At 50.1% G+C, this 21971-nt stretch overlaps 1 protein-coding gene and 1 long non-coding RNA gene across 9 annotated transcripts in view; one reads left to right on the plus strand and one right to left on the minus strand.

The window, feature by feature from the left end:
- AUTS2 (activator of transcription and developmental regulator AUTS2) overlaps positions 1-21971 on the plus strand; it is a 1184853-nt gene that overhangs the window by 974095 nt on the left and 188787 nt on the right.
- On the minus strand, positions 11847-20956 carry LOC146404415 (uncharacterized). Its single transcript, XR_014840359.1, has 3 exons — positions 20349-20956; positions 17696-17765; positions 11847-13839 (listed from the first exon to the last, which is right to left on the minus strand). It is a non-coding gene; the product is annotated as an uncharacterized LOC146404415 (long non-coding RNA).

Here is a 21971-nt window from a genome sequence, read left to right on the forward strand (position 1 = left end):
CTCCAGTCTGCTGTTGCCTCCTCCCCACCCGCCTGCCTCCCACCTCCATCCCCTCCACCACCACCAGTCCTTTGGAGGAAGACAAATCCACCCAACTGCCCTTCTCTCCTTGGGCTTAGATCAAGACCAAAACGGGAGGCCGTTTGCTTGTTCCTTTACTGCAGCAGTGGTTGGATTGGATCAGGCCAGGCTTTTCCTTGGGAAACAGGCCCCTGCCGCTTTAAGAGGAGTTGCTGGCTAATCGTTCTGCTCGGTTGCATAACCAGAAAGGGATGTGTCAGTACTGGGACCTGCAGACAGCGAAGGCTTCATTAAAACGCTCGCAGAGACCTAGACAGATGAGTGGTCTCCAGTTGGAGTTCTTTCCATCTTCCCCATCTGTTCACTGCAGTTTTAATTAAATCTACTGAGATTATTTTTGGCCTTCTCCAAGAACAGAAAGCCAGGCTGTGCCAATGTCCACTCGTTTCTGTGCTTTACTGCCAGCCACTAATGAGCAGGCACACGGGGCATCACCGCCCGTGTGCACCCCTCCCCGCGCCAGCCATCATGAGTTGCTAATAGGGTAGGAGCCGAAAGTGCCAGCCCGGGCCTCTCCACCCTCTCCCGCCCCCGCCCCCGCCCCCACCCCCAGCCCCACCTTGGTACTAAAGAAAGCCAGCTAATGAATGATTCCACTTGTGGTTAGCTAGCTAATGGAAATGACAGGCTTCAAATAACCTTAAAGCATGCAGCCCGATGCTTGTCTGTCTGATCAGGGCCCTTCTGCTGGCACCTGACATTTTCAATACCATAATGGCATTCACGTGCATTCTTCCTGAATGCTGTCATATAGCAAGACCTTTCTTCTCTTCGTTCGCTGGGAGGATGCCTGGCAAAGCTATTAAGTCTGTGATGGAAATGACAGTTAACTGCGGGCCTGTCAGTCCCACTTTGGAAGTCAGCACATCCTTATACCCATTAGGAGCGCATCATGGGAACTTCAGAAATCACCTCCTGTAAGACACCGCCGGGTGGGCCCCGCCTGCGAACATACCACCCAGCTAGCTCTTTCCTGGTACATCTGCCTGCCCGCTCGTAACAGTCAGGTTTGCTAAGATTTGGAGGGTACTTTATTTTAAATTTCAGACTGGGGGGTCGTCACTGCTTTCGGAGGAAGGCAGCAGAGCTTCGCCCCAGTTGGCTGGTAGGCTGCTGTTTTCATATCTTTGGTCCTCGCTTCATGGATTCAGGAATCGCCTGTTGGCTGGGTTTCCAGGAAAAGTTGTTTCTTGGAATCCAAATCCCAGATTGGCCTCCTAGGTTTCCAAAGGGGACTTGAGGCAGATGATGTACAGATCCTAGTAACAAATTGCAGTCTCATCTGCTGGCCTATGAGTCAGCCTCCGTGGCCCCTCTTGCCCCAAAGAACAAGGCCTGGTCTGGAGTCCACCTCCTCTGAACCCACTGAGATGCAAAGAGGAGGGTCCAGGAGGTCCGAGGATGCTGCCAGGCTTAGCTCTGTCGTAGTCCCTCACTCCCCCGCCACGGCAACTTTCATTCTTGCACGGTGACCCCTTTGTCCTTGAAGGCTCTGTTTTGTCCTTGGCCCATCTCAGCGTTTCCACGTTGGGGGCGAAGCAGAAGGTTGGACTCACTGCTCTGAGCATCTTGATTCATGTGTGCTTACACCTTCAGGGCTCTTTGTCAAGCACACGCTTCCACCTCTCACCGCTGGTGGTTGAGAGTCGAAGCCTTGCAAGGCGTTACTGGGAAATGCTGTTTGTGCTCAGTCCCACCCTGCAGCTCAGCTCCCCAGACGTCATGGGAAGAACCAACATTTTAGAAGGATCCCCCCAAAAAGAGATACAGTCCTTTCCCTCTGGACTGGCACTTTCCGCAGTGTTTCCTGAAATACTCTTTCCATAAGATAGCAATAGGTGTTCCAAGGACAAAGGATTTTGCTTAGAATGACTGGAGATCAAATGAAGCAATTTTTTTGGAGAGGGGTGGGCAGACGTGGGAATAGGGGGCTGTGTTTACCAAATAGGGTTGACCATAGAACACCTGTTACTATTTCATAGGTCCCTTGGCCCATAGTTTGGGAAATATTCCTCCAGATCCTCCAGAGTAAGACAAGCTACCTGAGAATGAGAGTGTCATTCTTTCCCAACATTCTGCTTTGGAATGACACCAGAAGCCCTGCAGAAGGACCCTGACAGCCATGTGACACTTACTGCTGGGATTTCTAAATGAATGAGTGGGAAAAGATCATTTAGTACATTGTTTGTTGTTTTCTATCTATCTATCTTTCTTTTTTTTTTTTTTTTTTAGGGCTGCACCCACCACATATGAAGGTTCCCAGGCTAGGGGTCGAATCAGCACTGCAGCTGCTGGCCTACACCAGCCACGCCAGATCGGAGCCTTGTCTGTGACCTACACCACAGCTCACAGCAATGCTAGACCCTTAACCCACTGAGCAAGGCCAGGGATCCAACCCGCATCTTCGTGGATAGTCTCGGATTCGTTTCCCCTGAGCCATGATGGGAACTCCCTTGTTTGTTGTTCTCTTTGTGTGGACCCTCCCTCGGGAGAAATAACACTCTGGTTGTAGCGTGAGGAAGCTCTGAACTTCTTCTGAACAGTTGCTTTCTCTTTAGCGGTGACCCCGTGAACTGGGTGGCTGGTTGGTTTCCCTCTTCACAATGGTTGCTAGGAGCCTCAAACCAGCTCTGTGACCCACCTGTTAAAAATAAGCAGCAAGTAAGTGGCAGACAACCCTCATTCTTACCTCTGCTATGCATACCGACCTTGTTTCTTTTTCTTTCTCATCTACCAATAATTTAAAAATTTTTCTCTTCATTGTCTTTCAAAGCTACCTTAAATCCTTTTGTGGTCCAGGGCAGGGTAAGTGATACACCACATCACCTATTACCCAGTCTAGCTGCCTAACTGAGAAGTTGATACTGACTTGGCTGAGACTATGGACATTTGGGGCTCATCCAGCAGTTGGCATGCAGTCAGTGTACGGCTGCAGAATTCTGTGGTGAGAATTACTTAGTCTGAGGCGTACATTTTTGGCCGTGGAGAGTCTCAGGTGCAACAGTTCTTTTCTGTTTCTCCAATCATTGGAGCCATGAAGACAATTTACAAAGCCATGTTTTTTTGTTTTTTCTCCCCCGTGGCAAGCTCATAAAACATTTTTATCAGTGTATGTTTTGTCCTCAGTGAACTCCTAGTAGGACGAGAAGATAATTTACAGACAACGCCCTAGGAATTTGAATCAAAATAGGGTCTCGAAGCTCATCTAGTCTAGGGCTGGCAGGAGAGTTTCAGTTGTGCTGTCTCTCATCTGATAGGTGGCTGCCTGGAGTCTTGCTGAGGATTCTGAGCCATCTGGATTGATCAAGCCATCTGGATTGATTAGTGATGTCTGCCATGGGTACAGCATGAAGGGCAGGAAGTGTGAACACCACACGGCTTCTACCTGCAATCTCTCCCTTCTGACAGATGACAGATGAAGTTACCTGAGATGAAAGGGGTGCTAGAAACCAAGTGTCCTTCCTCTGAGTCCAGGATTCTTTTCACCTCCTCTTGCTAAATTATTTATTTTTCTTCCAACAATAATGTTAGTCAGTCAGGGCACTGAAAAAAGTAGGCTACTTCTAGATTTCCTCTTGAGTTAACTATAAATTTTTAAAAAACCAGAAGCCTCTTCATCATTTCTTTCCTCAGTTTCTGACAGAGTTAAGAAATAAGGCCATTCCATAGTCGGGCTTAAGCAAATTGTTCTTAGCTAGTTACCCAGATTATCTTGATTCCGATTTTTAAAATAAAGCCTGTCTGTTTGATTGAGGCATACCCTCCAGTAAATTCTTTTCCCCCGCATACTTATTTGGTCAAGGATGATGGCTAGCTAATGAACAACTAACAAATTTAAGATTCCTAAGGTATATTCTCTTAAAAGAAAAAAAATAAGATTCCCATTGTGGCTCAGCAGAAACGAATCTGACTAGCATCCATGAGGACACAGATCCCTGGCCTCGCTTGGTGGGTTAAGGATCCGGCATTGCCGTGAGCTGTGGTATAGGTCACAGATGCAGCTCGGATCTGGTGTTGCTGTGGCTGTGGCAACAGCTGTAGCTCCGATTAGACCCGGAGGCTACAGCTCCTATTCAACCCCTAGCCTGGGAACCTCCAGCTGCTACAAGTGCGGCCCTAAAAAGACACACACACACACACACACACACACACACACACACACACACACACACAAAATAGATTGGAGGAACATTTTAACAAAATCAAATTTGGCAACTTTGCTGTCCCAGTATGCAAGGCTGATAAATGTCACATTAGCAAATACTAGTCTTTTCAAATAATAATCCACATGCAGTTGAGATGAACAGTCTGGCTCTTAGGTATTTTTTTTTCCCTCTGAGACAACAGAATCCTTTTCCCTAGGCAATTTCCTTATAAGAAAATCAGTGCTGTCCTGTTTCTTCTTCTCTGCCTTAGCTCGTCAGAAAGCAAGTTAGCGGTCTTGTTCTCATATTTACTGATGGAACATTCCTTCACATCTTCCTAAGTGTTGGAGACATGAGCTTCAGGTGACTGGGTTTAGGACAGTATGGTGCCGTTAATACATCATTTTTTCGAATTCTTCTTCCAGTGGTCTGTAGACTGCCTTCTCCAGGCGTGAGTCGAGCTCTTTAATGTCGTGGAACCCATCTCGTAGGGCTTTCTCCGTTCAGGCTAAGTGATCAGACTCGCAGTTCCACTGATTTAGTGCCTTGTTTGTCCCATTGTCAAGGAGAGGTGTTTAGACCCGTTTAGTTGAAAGAATGACTGCGTTGGGAGCAGGGGCACACCTACCCTTAAGCCACCATTTCTTTCCCCTTCAAAAATGACTCACGATCAGCCTACAAGAAGCAGGAAGATAGAGGATGACCAGCTGCTCTGAAAATCGGGTTGCCGTGAGGTTGGTCGTTAGCAGGACCGTCTCTGAGATGCCTGCCGCATCAGGACCAAGGATTTTAGTGACTTGGGTGTTCACCACATAGGGCCTTGGGACGTAACCAGCCCTGGCTTGGTGGAGCCATGCTTCTCTAACACGTCCTGGGGCCTCAAAGCAAATCTCCATCTTTTAGCCACCAGCAGCCCAGCGCCAATTAGAGTGAACCTACTTGACAGTTTTCACTCTTGCAAGCCCTGGAAGAGGAGGGTTTCAGAGCTGGAAGCCAGGCTGGTTTCATGTTGACCTTCAGCTATGCCTGCTGAATGGGAATGGGGTGGGTGTGCTGCCCGGGCCTCATTGACATTCCAGAAGGCTGCCTCCTGGCCGTCCTCCCCTCAGCAGGTGCCGCATGGCCTATTAGTTCTTCGGGAAGGAGAGCAGGTCAAAAAGGTGGGTGAAGTAGGTCAGACAGAGGGCAGCCTCTAATGGGGCGGGGGACGCCGCCTTATTTGCTGGGAGGAATTGTCTCCTATGGAAAAAGTGTTCCAAATGAAGCCTGGAGAAACCAGCCCTACCTCCGAAGGTGCTTCGGCCATTCGGGTTACAGCTGCAGGTCTTCTGTTCGTTGACCCCTTGCTTTCCAGCCAAACACACCAGCCTCCCTCTAGAATTGCTGGGTGTGCAGGGGGAATGAGGCTAATTTTTAATGGAAAAATACATTTCTTCTTGAGAAAGTAGGAACACTAAGACCTTCCAGGCAAATGGGAAAGTTTATAGATGTTCCCGTGTCTAGGCCTCAAGCAGGGGGCTTTATCTGGGAATAACCCATCGCGACGGGACCTGCAGATGAGCTTCAAGGAGCCCAGGAATCCCCCTGAAAGTGGATTTAAAGTTTTGTTTATTTGTGCATTTGAAAGTCTGCTTCCAGAAGAAGGTCCATCGCTTTCATCAGGTTTTCGGGTAGATCTGTAACAGCAACAGCAGAAAAAGTCAAGACGTATTGAGCTGGCAGAGCCTAAATATGCACAGGTTGTCTTTGAAGATGCGCCCTATTTGTTTTCTCGGTTCATTCAGCTTCCTGACGCCCTTCTGCCCCCAGAACCAAAGCCGTAACAAGGGGGGAGCCTGAGTCCCTCAGAGCCATGTTTTCCTTTAGCAAAGGTTTGGGGAAACTTCCACGACTGTGAAAGACACTTTCTAGTCCCTCTTACTCCATCTTTAGGCAACTTTTTGATATGGGCTGATGGCCTTTTTCTTTAAGCCCTCGTATTTTATATTGTTCACCCAGCACATGTCTATTTTAAAGGTCTCCATTCTAGGAGTTCCCATCGTGGCGCAGTAGTTAACGAATCCGACTAGGAACCATGAGGTTGCGGGTTTGGTCCCTGGCCTTGCTCAGTGGGTTAAGGATCCGGCGTTGCCTTGAGCTGTAGTGTAGGTTGCAGACGCGGCTCAGATCCTGCGTTGCTGTGGCTCTGGCGTAGGCCGGTGGCTACAGCTCCGATTGGACCCCTAGCCTGGGAACCTCCATATGCTGCAGGAGCGGCCCTAGAAAAGACAAAAAGACAAAAACAAGAAATAAAGGTCTCCATTCTAACTGTCCATCATGTGGTCTAAGGCGGCACCAAAACCCAGCTTTGGCCTGCATGTGCCAACATGTGCTTCTACCCAGAATAATGAAGTCAGAATTTCAGCGCTTGTCTCACCCCGCCCGCGCCTTTTACCACGGAAGCCCACAGAGGTTAGGTCGTTTCCTCAAGGTCCTGTCCTTCGGTGGCAGTAGAGGTCATACGTTATTTTATTCTCTGTTCTTACTGAAGAAAGGAAGTCCTTGAGTTCATGGGATTTTACAGACTTGGGGGTTTTCTTCGTGGTTATCATCAAAAGAAGGCGCAGAGCGCCCAGTTATATTACCTGAAAATCTCACAAAGTCCATCTTCTCGGTCGTTGGTGCATCTGCAGCCTTTCTTTCCTGCCCTTCTCCCAGCCCCACCCGCTTCTTCCCTGTCACCTGGCTTACAAGGCAGCCCCTCCTGGGCCCCGCAGAGGGCTTCCTCCTGGGATTTTTCCTTGGGAGCTTGGGCTCAGTTCCTATGACGGTGCAGAGAGAGCACATGTATGCGTCCCTGTGCTCTGGCTTTAAATCGCAGTCTCCCCCCGCGCTGCCCGATGGGCTGGGAAGGTCAGGAGAAGGGGAGAGGAAAACTACCAACAGGGCTCCCCCCACCCCGCCCCACCCCCGGGAAACGTGAGACTTGCCGCTTCCCGGGATTGCAGGTACAGAAACCTTTTCATCTGGCGGAACGTGGCAGAGTGTGGATAGGATGGTGGGGTTGGTTAATGAAATTGCTGTTCGTTTTCTTCTTCCTCCTTCTCAGTGGCTTTTAGAAACCATGTCTGCTCTTGACTCGAGCCTTCTATAGGGCCAGAGATGTTTCTACAGAGAACCCCTTTCTTCTATATAAGAACCCCTTTCACCTTTGTTCAGACTGTCCCACCATGTTGCTGCCTTTAAAAAAAAAAAAGTGTTGTGTATATAACCTCGATTATGTCCCTATAAAGTCCATTTGTAACGACTCCCTCGTGAGCTGAGCAAAAGTATGTCTAGACAATTTTTTTCTGGCCTTCCCTCCCCAAACTTTTTGGGTTAAAAATAGGGAGGGATTTGTTTTAAAACAGTGTAGTATTATATCTTCAACCTTTTGTCCAAATGATTATTGCCTGTTTAAGTTTTATTTAGGGAAACTGTGTAACATATAAACCAGCTTGCTCAGACCTTGTGGCAGCCCCCACCCCGGGCTGGCCTTCCTGCTGCCAGTGGATTAGCCAAGATCTCCAGAAGTGTTTTCCAGGGAGCTTAGACAGAGGGAGGCACTTAATTATTATCCAAATTTTTCCCTTTAGTTAAGTCTTAGGGTAAGATATCCCAGAGATTATATTTTTAGCAACCACTTTAAAGAGACTGGGGAGATTAATTTAAAATTGATAATCGCATGGCAGCACCACAGCTTAACAAGCTCAAGGTCTGCCTTGTGGAGCTGGCTGCTCTCAGGGGACGCTGGTTCAATTCTCTTTGCTGCCAGTTGAAATCAGAAATCACAACCGCAGTGATTAGCAGTGAATTCCCTGATCTCCGTGCCCCAGGCAGAGGGAGCGGGGGCCTGTTTTCTCTTCTCGGGAGCCAGGGATTAACCCCTTCGTGGGAGGGATGGGAGGTAGAGGGGAAGATTTCTGGGTTTGAGGTGGGGCCAGAAATCTGTGTCTTTACAGAAGCTGCCTGGGTAATTCTGAGCAGCATCAGGTCTGCTGGTGGCCAGTGTGAGAAAGAGCCTCTTTGGCCCAGCCAGAGGCGCCCTGTAGCCACTGTGCGCGCCGACACCTGCACCCTGCACCCGATCGGCCCAGGAGGCCTCCACAGGCCCCTGCCTCCAGGGCTGCCGCGGGCTTTGTCAAGCTGGGAGAGCCCATCTTTGCAGGAAGAAGCCGAAAACGCCTGCTTTCCACCCCTCTTCCAGCTTCCTTGTTTAAAAAATGGCCTCTGGCTACCGAGTGGACCATCGCGGACGGCGCTGTAGAGCAGTGAGCAGTGTTAATGGGCTGCAGGGTATCCGACACAAAAAAGAAAATATTTTCCCTGCGGGCCAAACAAAATTAATTTTAAAAATTAATGTAAACCACTAATGCTGCAAGTGCCTCCATTAAATTATGGGACTGTGACATGTACAATGCTGTATTTTTGCCATTGAATTTGTTATCTAAGAGGTGTTCATTGTTTGTTACGGTGTGAAAAGCTGTTTTCCTCCAGATAAGCTTGTTCATTAGTAAACTGGATCCCTGCCACCAGCCCGGTTCTTTGCACTGAAGTAATGCCTCGTAGCATAAATGCAGACAGCCGCTCTGCATTTAATATCAGAAATGTAAATCAGAAGCGTCCAGGCTGGTTTTAAATGGCTTCAGTCTTGCCCAGGATGAAATCTGTGGAAAAAAAAAAAAAAAAAATTCTCCTCGCTGCCGCTCCTGACACCACTGCTTTGGCAGACAGGCCCTGAAAGAGGCTGATAATTATTAAACAAAGTATCTTGTTTCCCACTGACGTCCCCGGATCACTCTGTCATTAGACTGGATTTATTTCTAGGGTTTCATTCATGCTGTGACAGCTTGGGATTGATAAGTTCTGTGTTTTAATTTCAGGCAGAAATGAAACTGGTCAAATGCAATTTGGGAGGGGAAGGGCCCTTGATAAGATGGCTCTGCATCCAAATGCCCAAACCCAGAGCCAGAATCGGGAAGACATCCGGGTGGCAGGCTGAGCTTTCGGGCAAAGCTGGGTGGCACACGGGAGGCAGACCCCAAAGGCAGGGCAGAGGAGGGCCCGGAAAACCACGGTGAGGGCAGGCTCAGAGCACCCACTCCCCCCGCATGACAGCCCCCCCCCCCCCGATCCAGGTGTGAGGCTGTGTGCTGCGGGCTTTGCTGTCTCCTGGGCTCTGGCTCCCTCATTTCACAGGATGGGGCCCAGTGCAACCCAAAGCACGTAGAGGGTCTCATCCTACATCCACACGCTGCTTCTCAAGTTGTTGAATGCGCTCAGGGCCTGAGGTTTTCTTTTTCCAAGGGAAGCCAACATGACCGACTCCGCTGATACTCTCTCGTTGGCTCCCACTTATGCCCTGAGCAAATCCCGGCTAGGGGTGTAGCAGTCCCCGGCGGGGAGCAGAGGGAAAACCTGATGAGCAGGGAGCTCATTTCCACAGAAACAGGATCATTAAGATGCTCAGGGGGAAAGCAGTGGAGACCCCTGGCCAGTCAGCTTTTGGGGGTCCTGCAGGGGGCCACCTCTCCTCTTGCCCTCTTGGAGAAGCAGCAGGACTGACAGACATGCAGGAAGGGCGCTTCAGTCTTCCGAGGGGCTCTGTGGCTCTTTCCACGGGCTGCTGGCACTTGACTGTGCTCTGAGCACCTCACAGCATCGCCCCATAACAGAGCAGCAAGTAAGAGGGTGGTTAGAACAAAATCCTGGGAGTTCCCGTCGTGGCTCAGTGGTTAACGAACCCGACTAAGATCCCTGAGGATGCAGGTTCGATCCCTGGTCTCACTCAGTGGGTTAAGGATCCGGCTGTGAGCTGTAGTATAGGTCGCAGATGCGGCTTGGATCCCATGTTGCTGTGGCTGTGGTGTAGTCTGGCAGCTGCAGCTTCGATTAGACCCCTAGCCTGGGAACCTCCATATGCCACTGGTGCAGCCCTGAAAAAAAGACCAAAAAAAAAGAAAAGAACAAAACCCTACCTCCTCTTCCAAACTCCCCATTGTCACTCATGAGGAAACTGGGGTTCTTGTTAATGACTTGCTGCTAAAATTTTTTTTAAAGGACACAAACTAACTCAGTCAAAGGAGCTCATCAGGTACTTGAGGCAAAAGGCTTCTGAATCACAGGAGCAGCAGCTGATCCGCCGTCACTAAGATGACCACACGTCCCGTTTTCCTGGGACAGTCCTTGTGTACGCGGGGTGGTGTTTTCACAGCACTCCCTCTCACACTTAAACGCATCCTAGTTTGAGGGCTACGCCATCTGGCCATCTTTGCTCTCACCCACCACCTAGCCAGTTTGTCCAAGCAAGTCACAAACCCAGTGGGCCCAGGGAATAAGAACCTCTTATTTACAAGATGAAGGATACATACGAAACAAAACCAATGAAACTGAGTTTTAAAACATGCAGAGCAATGCCACATATGGTATTTATATGCATATATAGCAAAAGGATAAATACCATCCAATGCATAATAAATATCAAATGAGTAAGAGTATCTCCCTGTGGGAAGGTATTTGAAATATACGGGTTTTTTTTTCTTTTTTTCTTTTTTTGTCTTTTTAGGTCCGCACCCTTGGCATATGGAGGTTCCCAGGCTAGGGGTCGAATCAGAGCTACACCTGCTGGCCTACACCACAGCCACAGCAACACGGGATCCAAGTCGCATCAGCGACCCACACCACAGCTCACAGCCGGATCCTTAACCCACTGAGCGAGGCCAGGGAGCAAACCTCATGGATCCTAGTCGGGTTCATTAACCACTGAGTCACGATGGGAATTCCAAAATATATGTTTCTTAAGCTGCCTGGTGGCTATATAGGTTTTCCTTACATCTAATCTTTTATCATCCTCTACTTTTTAGTAGACAAATAGTTTCTAATTTTAGTAGATTTTATGTGCGTAGACTTGACTCACAGAGCCGCATTCGTTTCAGGTGTACAGCAAAGTAAATCCACTGTACATAGATCATATCTCTTCCTTTTCAGATTCGTTCCCCATGTAGGTTGTTACACAGTATTTTTTTAAATTTTTTATTATAATTGATTTACAATGTTCTGTCCATGTCTGCTGTACCACACAATGACCCAGTTGTGTGTGTGTGTGTGTGTGTGTGTGTGTGTGTATTCTTATTCACATTATCTGCCATCATGTTCCATCACAAGTGATTACATATGTAGTTGCCTGTGCTGTACAGCAGGATCCCATTGCCCATCCACTCCCAGTGCAACAGTTTGCATCTAACCCCAGACTCCCAATCCGTCCCACTGCCTCCCCCTCCCCCAGGCAACCACAAGTCTGTCTTCCATGTCCGTGATCTTTTCTGTTTTGTAGATAGACATTTGTGCCATATTTTAGACTCCACATTTAATTGATACCATATGGTGTCTTTCTCTTTCTGACTTCACTCAGTATGAGAGTCTCTAGTTCCATCCATGTTGCTGCAGATGGCACTATTCTGTCCTTTTTATGGCTGAATAGTATTCCATTGTGTGTATGTACCACATCTTCCTAACCCATTCATCCGTTGATGGGCATTTAGGTTGTTTCCATGTTTTGGCTGTCGTGAATAGTGCTGCAGTGAACATACGGGTGCATGTATCTTTTTCTCCTTTTTTTAATGTTTTATTATGATTGATTTACAATGTTCTGTCATGTTACACAGTATCGAATAGTTTACCCAGAAATAGTTTATAGTTTAAACATAAGTTTTAAAAGCTTTCAAGGTAGGGTTAGGGGAGAATGCTTGCATTCACATACGGGAGTGGAGGAGTGAAGAGGTGGTGGTACCCAGGGTCACGAATCTCAAGAGCTGCTGTTGGCCACTAGGCATGTGACCAGCGCTGTGCGTTTTACCTCAAGGACAGCAGGACAGGGACTCCAGGAAGAGGCATGCATGGTACGACTCGCCGATACCCAGCACTGAGGTTCCTAGCGCTCAGACTAAGGGTTGCAGCCCAGCATCCAGCGTGGGAAAACGGGCCGTTTGCATTCCGGGTGGAACTGCTTCCATCGACTCTGCGCTTCAGTCACATCCACTTCGCAGGTTGACACTTGTGTCCTCGAGGCCAGCACCTGCCCAGAGATTTTTGCCCAATTGCCCTACTTCCCTCCCACTCCAACTATCACAAGTCAGGTCCTCTCTCCCCACCACATACAGCAAAGAGGAAGGAGCACAGAGAGAAACGTGGGGAGGGGAAGCCTCGAGGTGCGGGGCCCTCGCATCCTCAGAGAGCTTTGCACCGACCCACAGACTCCTGCTGAAATCTGGGGGAGTCCTCCTAGAATGAGTGAATCTTGAAGAGGCTTTATTTCGCCTGGGAGACTGAATTTTTAGGCTTGTAACTTCCCTGCAAATACCGTAACTGCATCTAACTCTGAGCTCAAAGCCGTCTGGCTTGCAGAGATGGCAGTTCTAGGCAAAGAAAGGACCCCGGCACCCTTTCCCCACCATCTTGGCGTCTTTCCAGTTGCTGTGTATTTTCAAGCGTATTTCTGGAATCCCTGAGTAGATACAGGGACCATTCCAGTCACACTGACTAGCTCATGAAAGCAGCCCACGAGTCAGGAGGACAGCCCAGAAGGAGAAGGGTGCCTTCCACGCAGGGACAGATTTTTCAAGAGGAATCGAGACCAGGGATCGAGTTGGGAGAACCCAGAGTTTGGCCCGAGTCCCCATCCTTCTCTGTGATGATGTCGGCTGGTGCTCTTTCACCCGGGCAGCTGGTCCTTGGCAAGCAGGTGACTCTTCGCTGTGGTTTGACTTTGGGGCACCTGAGCCTCTTGACAATGGCAGCAAGAACCAAGCTTTACGGAGCTCTCCCCGTACCAGGCACTTTGGCCAAGCACTTGAGAGGGCTTCTTGCTCTTATTCCTTCCAATCCCCCTTTGAAGTAGGTATCTGGATGAGCTAGATGACATTGCTATTTTTCCTTTGTTAAAAAAAGAAATGACCATTTCTGTATGTCAAAAGCAGTCAAATATGGGCAATTTTATGTGGCACAATCTAATCATCTTGTATTAAAAAACAGAAGCTCCCTGGCCTAGCGATGAAGGATCTGGCGTTGTCCCTGCTGTGGCGCAGGTTCTATCCCTGGCCTGGGAACTTCTGCATGCTGTGGGCATGGCCAAAAAAAATACCAGCAGCGTTGTTATTATTATTACTATTATTATTAGGCCACGCCCACAGCATGCAGCAGTTTCCGGGATGGGGATGAACTCTAGCCACAGCAGTGACCATCCCGAATCCTTAACCGCTAGGCCACCAAGGAACTCCAACCAGCAACCTATGTTTCAGGCTCATGCTCTTCTGTGTCTGTTCCGCAAATGGGGCCATTCAGACACCGACATGGGCTCTCAATCAGCCCAGTGAGCAGGCAGTGGAGCCGGCGGAATTTGAACCAGGTCTTCCATCGCCCGTCTTCATGCTGAACAGCCGCACCAGCCTGTCTCCTCCTTGGGTGGAAGACAAAAGGCATGTTTCTGTGGCCTGGGCGGTCACGTGGATTCTTCCACACCTTGACCAACTCTGAGATCAAAGACGGCCGGTCACACAAATCCAGGGTTTCCCGGAGTCTTGGTTATGCCCGCGATGCTCTGTTTAACAGCAACAAAAAAAAAAATGTATAGTGAGCACGCCCGAAATCTGGAAGATGGACAATCTCTTTCGGATTCCCGCGCCTCTGTCCAGCAAAGAAAGAAACCAGTGTGGTGCCGGCAGAGGTGTTCTCAGCAGGACCTGGCCCATTAAATGAAAGACTTCCATGCTGAGCCAATCAAGAGAGACCTGGACAAAAATCAGACTCTTTCCTGCCCTGGAAGCCCAGGCCTTGAATCTGTAATTCATCTGTTAAATCAAGTGTGCAGCCGGTGGTTTAGCACAGAGGGGGCCTGCGGGGAAGGGAAGGAAGAGGGCCAGGGGCTGCCGCACTTGAATTTCCAGCATCAGAGTCAAGTTAGGAAAAAGAAGCAGGGCTGTGATAGCTTCTTGGACCTTCTGTTTCCAGCAAAGAGAAAGCAGCAGGAAGGATTTTTGCAAACTGATGAGCTTGGTGGAAGGCATTAGAACAATGGCGGCAGAGCTTGGGCCCCCGGGGGCTGAATAAAACAGTTCCGCTGCTGCCTTTCAACCAGACTGAATAAAGTTTAGGATTTTTTTTTTTTTTTATGGGACTTGTAGCCATTTTTAAACTTTCATTTTTCATAATGTCACAGATAATCTTTTTATCTATTATCCACTGGCTCTTTCCTGAGAGGCATTTGCATCAAATAGTGCTGCGCAGATCAGGACTGTCTCTAGTGGGGAAACCGGCTTGAAATGAAAGGTTATTCACTCCCTCTGCTTTCGCTGGCTTTGTTCTTGATTCTTGCACATTTTTTTTTTTTTTTTTACATCAGAATTCGGGTATTTCTGGAGTTTTTCTTTAGAAACCCTTCCATTCTGAGATCTAAGTATATTCAGACTCCAATCTCTGTATCAGGGGTTATAAAGCTTATGTTCACTCAAAGTGAAGCATCTACTTTGAAACATTGTCAGAGGCCCCCTGTCCTCCAAAATCCCTTCAGAGCATCTGTAAAAGGTGGCGCTCACGCTATGGGGGGCCCTTTCCCTGGCACTGGCCCCCCATTGCTGGTGGCACCGTGGCCTTTTCAGCGTGCACTGCTGGAGGGGAGCTGGGCAAACCCGCTCCTCCCTGCAGCAAGGTGGATGGGCCTGAAGGCTGGATTTCCTTCCACCCCTCCTCCCAGGAGGGGACTAATAGACCTGGGCTCGCCCTGCAGGGACAAGGGGCTGTATGGATAAGGCGTAGTGGGGAACCAGGGAGTTGCCTGGGCTTGTAGGGAGCGGAAACAAAGGCCAGCCCGTTGTTTGCAAAACCGCACTGGAAAAAAGTGACCTAAAAGTCGTGGGGATCTAACCCGTGGTTGCTGTTCAGCTTCTATGACAGCGCGTCCCTCCCTGCTCTCAGGGGACTCGGTGTTGGGGGGTGGGGGGCAGGGAACAGAGTTGTTCTCAGGCCTACGTGACAAAGCCCTTCATAAAAGCATCCCCTTCTTCCCTCTGCTGCTCCCCACCAGACTGCCCCCAGCGTCTCCTGAGTTGGCGCCTAGCAGCGTTTCTCCCCCTCCCAACCAGGGCTGAGGGGAGCCTGCAGAGGTGAGGCTCGTGGGGCCCCTGCCATTTACGTGTTCAAACTGTACCCTGAACTCAGTCCCACACAGCTGGTCTCCCACATGGCCAGGGCCTTGGTCTTCCATCTGTGTATCCAAAGAGTCCCTAAAACAAAGGAATATTGGGGCCAAAGAAGTCCTGACAGCCTCCTCTTGCTAGAGGGCGCTGCTTTGGGGCGCTGGCCACACAGCCTCTCCCAAGGCCTGCAGGAGGCCGGAGTTGCACAGGACGTGAAGGCCAGGGAGGCCAAAGTGATTGCCAGGTGCACTGGCTGGTGGCTGAGGGGGCCTCGGAACTTGGACCTTTCGGAGTCCGAATTCCTTGTTCTATCATCTCCCACCTCCCTACGTTGTCAGAACTTCTCCGGGGCGTGCCAATCCTTTATTTCAGGGACTCGCTGGGTCCAGCACAGTGATGGTGGTGGCTGCAAGGATTTGCTCTGGGGAGAGAGGTGGTGGTGTTGGAATACAGCATTTCTGTGAAGGCATAAATACACTAGCACCCTTGTAATGAAATACATGAAAGTATTCTCTCCTTGGGCGTGGCACTCTGCTAGCGATGCCACAATCGTTTCTGAGTTGTCAACCACACCTAACAGATGCCCCAGTTGTAACAAACACACATGCGGCTGTAGTTGTGAAATTCCTATGAAGCTAAAGGTAGTTTGTACCTTGTTTGCTTCCTTGACTGTAGCTTTTCTGCGAAAGCTTTGTAAGTTGTTTCATTGTATTGATATACATAACTCTCTGAATTAGCAGAGTGCCTGCTTCATTGTTTCTCTGTAACTGGCTCCAGAGATGGAGGGAACTGTAGCCTAATGTTTCCTCATCCAGATTTACAAAATTTTTGTTTGTCTTTTTTTCATTTTAGGGCCGCACCCTCGGCATATGGAGGTTCCCAAGCTAGGGGTCGAATCGGAGCTGTAGCCTCCGGCCCACGCCACAGCTCATGGCAACATCAGATCCTTAACCCACTGAGTGAGGCCAGGGATCAAACCTGTGTCCTCATGGATGCTAGTTGAGTTCCTTAACCGTTGAACTCCCAGATTTACAGATTTACCTGGACTGGCAGCGTGGTGTGGCCTAGAACACTGAACTAAGATGCAGAAGCTGTTAGTTCTAGTCTTGGCCTGCCCTTGACTATGAATCCAACAGGTGTCTCTTCCGTAAGCCTCAGAAAGAAAGGGTGAGAGGAGTTCCCCTTGTGGCTCAGTGGAAACAAATCTGACTAGGAACCATGAGGTTGCAGGTTCAATCCCTGGTCTTGCTCAGTGGGTTAAGGATCCGATGTTGCCATGAGCTGTGGTGTAGGTCGCAGATTCGGCTCAGCTTCTGCATTGCTGTGGCTCTGGCGTAGGCTGGCAGCTCTAGCTCCAATTAGACCCCTAGCCTGGGAACTTCCATATGCCACAGGTACAGCCCTAAAAAGCAAAAAAAAAAAAAAAAAAAAATGGTGAGACTATTAACTCTGCCCACCCCCTGGATGGGTGAGAGTTCCCAGGCAGGTGAGAAGGACTGTGTGCTGCTGATGTGGCCTTGGGCCAGGGCTCACCAGATGTGTGTGATAGACCCACTTTGCGGGTGTCCACTTAGAAGCTTTTGGTTCGGGAGTTCCTGTGGTGGCTCAGTGGTAACGAACCCAGCTAGTATCCATGAGGACGCGAGTCCAATCCCTGACCTCGCTCAGTGGGTTAAGGCTCTGGTGTTGCTATGAGCTGTGGTGTAGGTCCCAGACATGGCTGGGATCCTGTGTTGCTATGGCTGTGCTATAGGCTGGCAGCTGCAGCTCCAATTGGACCCCTAGCCTGGGAACTTACATATGCTGCGGGTGCAGTCCTAAAAAAAAATAAATAAAAGGCTTTTGGTTTATAGGACATGCCGTCACGCCTTGTTGGGGTGGGTGGGGAAGAGTTGAGATCCACACCAGCCCAGTCTTTGATAGGAAGCCCTGGTTCCTGGCAACAGGATGACACACTGTCTCCCTAAGATGCCCCATGCCTCATCTGTGCTCCGGCGCCTGCCGCATGCCTTGTAGTCCACGCATTTCTCTCATCCACATCTGGCTGCTGAGCAGATAATCCACCACCCCTCAGCTTGGCTAGCACTGCAGGTGGCACGGCTCTTTAAACTGTGCAGCCACCAGACATACAGGAACAAACCTCTAGACCTTCTGGGAAGGTCAGGGCTCACCTTGTTGCTGAGCCCTCGACAGAGATTACAATCTCTCAAAATAATGACAATTTAAAATTATGCGGGTTTCAAATGTGATATATATACTTACTGGTAACATAGGTTAAGGATCTGGCATTGTCACAGCTGTGGCACGGGTTCAGTACCTGGTCTGGGAGCTTCTGCATGTCGCAGGCACAGCCAGAAGAAAGAGAGAGAGAGAAAGAAAATAGTCACATATGTTTGATACATTTTACGTATTTGTGTTGTTCCGTATGAAAGTCCAAAGTAAGGGCAGAATCTTTTTTCTCTTAACATTTCATCCTGAACAAGTAGTGTTAGGAGCTCGGGTTCTAGAACCAACCCTCCTGGGTTTGGATCCAGCTCTGCCAGTCACTAGCTCTGTGACCTTAGCCAGGTTTTTTGGGTTTTTTTAAAAACATTTATAATTCCATTTTTTCATCTGTAAATTAGGAATAACAATACCTATTTCAGAGGGTTGCTTTGAGGCATTAACACAAATAAAGCACAAAGACTAATGCCTCTTGCATGCGGTAAGCACTCAGTAATCTAAGTTGGTGATATTCCTTAAAAAAAAAAAAAAAAGATTGATTAAATGAGAATATAGCATTTAAAAAACTGGAGACCTATGATTCCGTGCTCTGCTCATGGCCTCAATCACTTAGTGACCGAACACTGAGATGACAGCATCATTCACCTCTGTGTCCCCGTCCCCTCCATCCTCCTACACCTGGGGAGAGCAGGTGCTACCCAGAAGAATGTCATCTCCACCATGTTCAAGGCCAGGTCCCCGCCTTACCATTTGCATCAAGGCCAGATCCTAGTCCAGCGAGCATGGAATGGGAAGCTTCTGTCCACTACGACCTGCGGCATGTGTCAATGGGGATTATTTGGGGGCAGTTCAACAAGCCCTGTATATTTTCAGCAATGCTTTGTTTTTCTCCCCAAAACACAAAGTGCTATTTAGTCGTAGGAAAGCGAGGGAGGGACAGTCCTTTCCACTGAGCGGATAGGAAAGCCTCATCCCCTGGGTGGGAGTAGACTGCAGGGCCATTGCCACCACGTGTGTACCCCATCGCACGGACTTACTCCCCTCAAGCTGGCGTGAGCTCTCCACGGTAACAACTGGCTGCTTTAAAAGCTCCCCACATGATTCTATGGAGAGAGAGCAGAGCCTGGGCCCCGAGCAGAAGGCCTCATCTGAGGCCAGCAGGCCAGGTGCAGCGTCATAGAACATAGAGCCCAGGCAGCCCTAGATGCTGTGGCTTCTGTGTTGAGATGAAAGGAGGAGGAAGGGGTCACGTGATCCTTATACACAGCCGAGGAAAAGATCCCCAGGCCCCAGTTCTTTCGACTCCTCTCCTTTCAGAATCAGCCCTCCCGGGGCTCTGACTGTGGCTGGGGGGAGGGCGGGCACGTATTCACGAGCGGTGCTCACTGCGCCTCCTTGACCCTGGCCGTTGCTCCGTCCTCGCGTGACTATGGGAGGCAGCTCTTTAGAGCAGTAGTTCTCAAACTGGAGTGTGCGCCAGAATCCCCTGGAGGACATATAAAAACACAGATCGCTGGGTCCTGCCCCTGGAGTTTCTGACTCAGTAGATCTGGGGTTGGGCCCAAGAATGTACATATCTGGTGAGGTCCTGGATGATGCTGGTCCAGGGACCACCCTTTGAGAACCTGCATGTCCACAGCCCTGGTTAGCAGGCCTGGATCCCTCCTTGGGAACGTGGCAAGATGTGTCAGAGGCTGCGCTGGGCAAATTCAAACTCCAAACACGAGACCACCAGGCAAGAGCCGTTCTTGACTCTGGGCATTCGGGGATCACAGAGAGAGGCTTAGCAGCTCTCCGGTCCTGGGCCAGGAAAGCTTTCTACAGTCACTGTTCTGTGGGTGGAGGTCACGAAGTCCAGACTGGAGATGGTGAGTGGAGTGGAGGGGCAGGTGCGTGCGCTGGCTTTGGTAAGGGATAAACATGTCCCAAACCACCAAAGTGGGGCACATGAGAAGAATTATTGATGGATGGTTTTTGGCCAGAGGTGCAAAGCAGACCACCCCTCTGGGGGCTCGGTGCTGTCTGCATGAGTGTCATCATTGGTCACTTGCTTCACGCTGGCTCCTCCAGGGACCCTTCCTCTTCAGCAGCCTCCTTGGGTAAGGAGCAGTGTTGTGGCTGAGAATCTTGGGTTTGTGTACCGCTTTGTCACCTGCTAGTTCAGGGGCAAGGTTTCTGAACCATCCAAGCCTCCGTTTCTTTCTTTCTTTTTTTGTCCTTTTAGGGCCTCACCTGAGGCATATGGAGGTTCCCAGGCTAGGGGTTGACTCAGAGCCGTAACTGCCCGCCTATGCCACAGCCACAGCAACTCCGGATCCGAGCTGTGTCTGTGACCTACATCGCGGCTCACAGAAATGCTGGATCCTTAACCCATTGAGCAGAGCCAGGGATGGAACCAGAGTCCTCATGGTTATTAGTCAGGTTCATTACCTATGAGCCCCAACAGGAACTCTACCAATCCTCACTTTCTTAACAGGTAAGACAAGATAATATTCTCTGACCCGTCAACCTCTCAGGTTGTGGGGTGGACCTAATTGCATCATTCAGTGTGGTGCTGAGCATTCCTGGGAATGCTCCTGAGGTTAGGGCTCTCTGCAAGGAAAACAGCCACAAGGGCAGCCTGGGTGCTCTTTGGAAAATACTAGGAGGGGAGGAGACCCGAAGGCGGGGCTTGGCTTTTCCACCCACTCACCTTCCACAAGCCACTCCATCCTTTCATCTTCACTTTCCTCCTCTGTACCATGAAGTTGGAATAAATTCAGAACCTCTTCTGGCTGTAACTGGTTTGAGTCCATTGGCAACTGGAAGACTCAAGGAGAGGCTGGAAGGTCTAAACACCCAGATAGCCAGGAGCGTTTCTTCCAAACCACCAGGCTGGATGTGTGGGGCGCCGACGGCCGACTCCTCATGCGATCCCGAGCCTCAGGTTGCTGCTGGGCGGCCCTAACCCCCGGCCCTGCTCCGCTCGCCCCTCCCTGCCGGGCTGGGATGCGGAGTCGGCGGAAAGTGTGCGCGCTCTGCCTGGGGCCCGCCAGACCCGCGCCGGCGCACCCGGCTCGCGCAGCCAATCGGCGCGTGCACCGCGGGTGACCTCCCCCGGGCCCCGGATAAATCGTCAAGTTGCCCCGCCGCGGGTCTCAGTCTTCTGGCCTAATTAGCGGAGCCGGTCATGAGCAGCGCGGAGGCCCGGGCCGTCCCGCGGGCTGGGGAGGGGCACGGGCGCGCGGCGCGCTTCTCTGGGGCCGAGACCTCTCCGCGCCGCGGGTAGACGGCTGGGCGGTCGCCGCCCAGAGCGCTCCCGGAGCCGCCTTCGGGCGCAGCGACCTTGGCCGGTCGGTGCCCGCACCCCGGAGAGGAGACTTGGGCTGGTCCGGGCGTGGACGTCCCGCGGCTTGCCACCCTCTCCCTCGGACCCTGGGCTCGGATCTCCCGCGGCCGAGATGCCGCAGATGCTGAACCTGCCGCCGCCCACAGACCTCAGACGCGCCTTTCCTGGAGAGTCTGAACTTCTGAAAATCCCGGGGCCGCGTCGCGGGTATTGTTTTTGCGTTGTCTTCTGCTGGGCTTTGGCTTTGGGATTCTCTGGCTACCTGGATACGCCTTTCCTTTGTGGGTAAGTCTCCCGTGGACCGCAGCACCAGTAAGCAACCCCGGGGAATAGCAGCGTTTAAAATCCCCACCTGGAGGCGCCTGGGGTTTGGAGACGAGGACCCCACTGCTGACCACGTAAGAGCTCTCTGATTCCACCTTTCCTCTGATGGGGAGAAATATCATTCCATGGCAGAATTTTCTTTAAGCACATTGTCTGATAGGATTGGCAATTACTAACCAAGAAAATGAGTAGCAATTAGGAGTTCAGTAATAAATGGAAGTCTATTGTCCTAATTGAGTGGAATTACTGATGGGTAATGGCAACACTGAATTTCTCAGTTTAATTAAGAGTTTATATAATTATAGTGCACTTTTTATTTCTTGGGGGAGCCATGGGGTAGGAATTAAATAACCGGTGTGATGGGTAAGAAACCCATTTAATGGATAAGTAACCGTTGGGTTGGAATAAATGTGGGTGCCTTTGCTCAAGTAATGGGAACTTAGATGAAGTCCTAATCAAGGGATGTGCCAGCTTGGGCCAGGCAGGGCTTTCTTTCAGCTGCGAATTCCTGTCTGATACAAGTCTGTGTGGCTTAGATATTATTAGGTCATCTCTGCCACTGGCACACTGACATTGGGCTGTTCCAAAAACAGCAAAGCTCAGCACTCCCCCGCAGTGGGATTAGCCCACATCCATGCTTTCTGTCACTGTGTCTGCCACATT

This window comes from Sus scrofa, chromosome 3 (genome assembly GCF_054392235.1).
Source record: "Sus scrofa isolate SSC_HxYL_T2T_F1_AM1 chromosome 3, Sscrofa_HxYL_maternal_Yorkshire_Landrace_v2.0, whole genome shotgun sequence".
In the NCBI taxonomy this organism is placed as follows: domain Eukaryota; kingdom Metazoa; phylum Chordata; class Mammalia; order Artiodactyla; family Suidae; genus Sus; species Sus scrofa.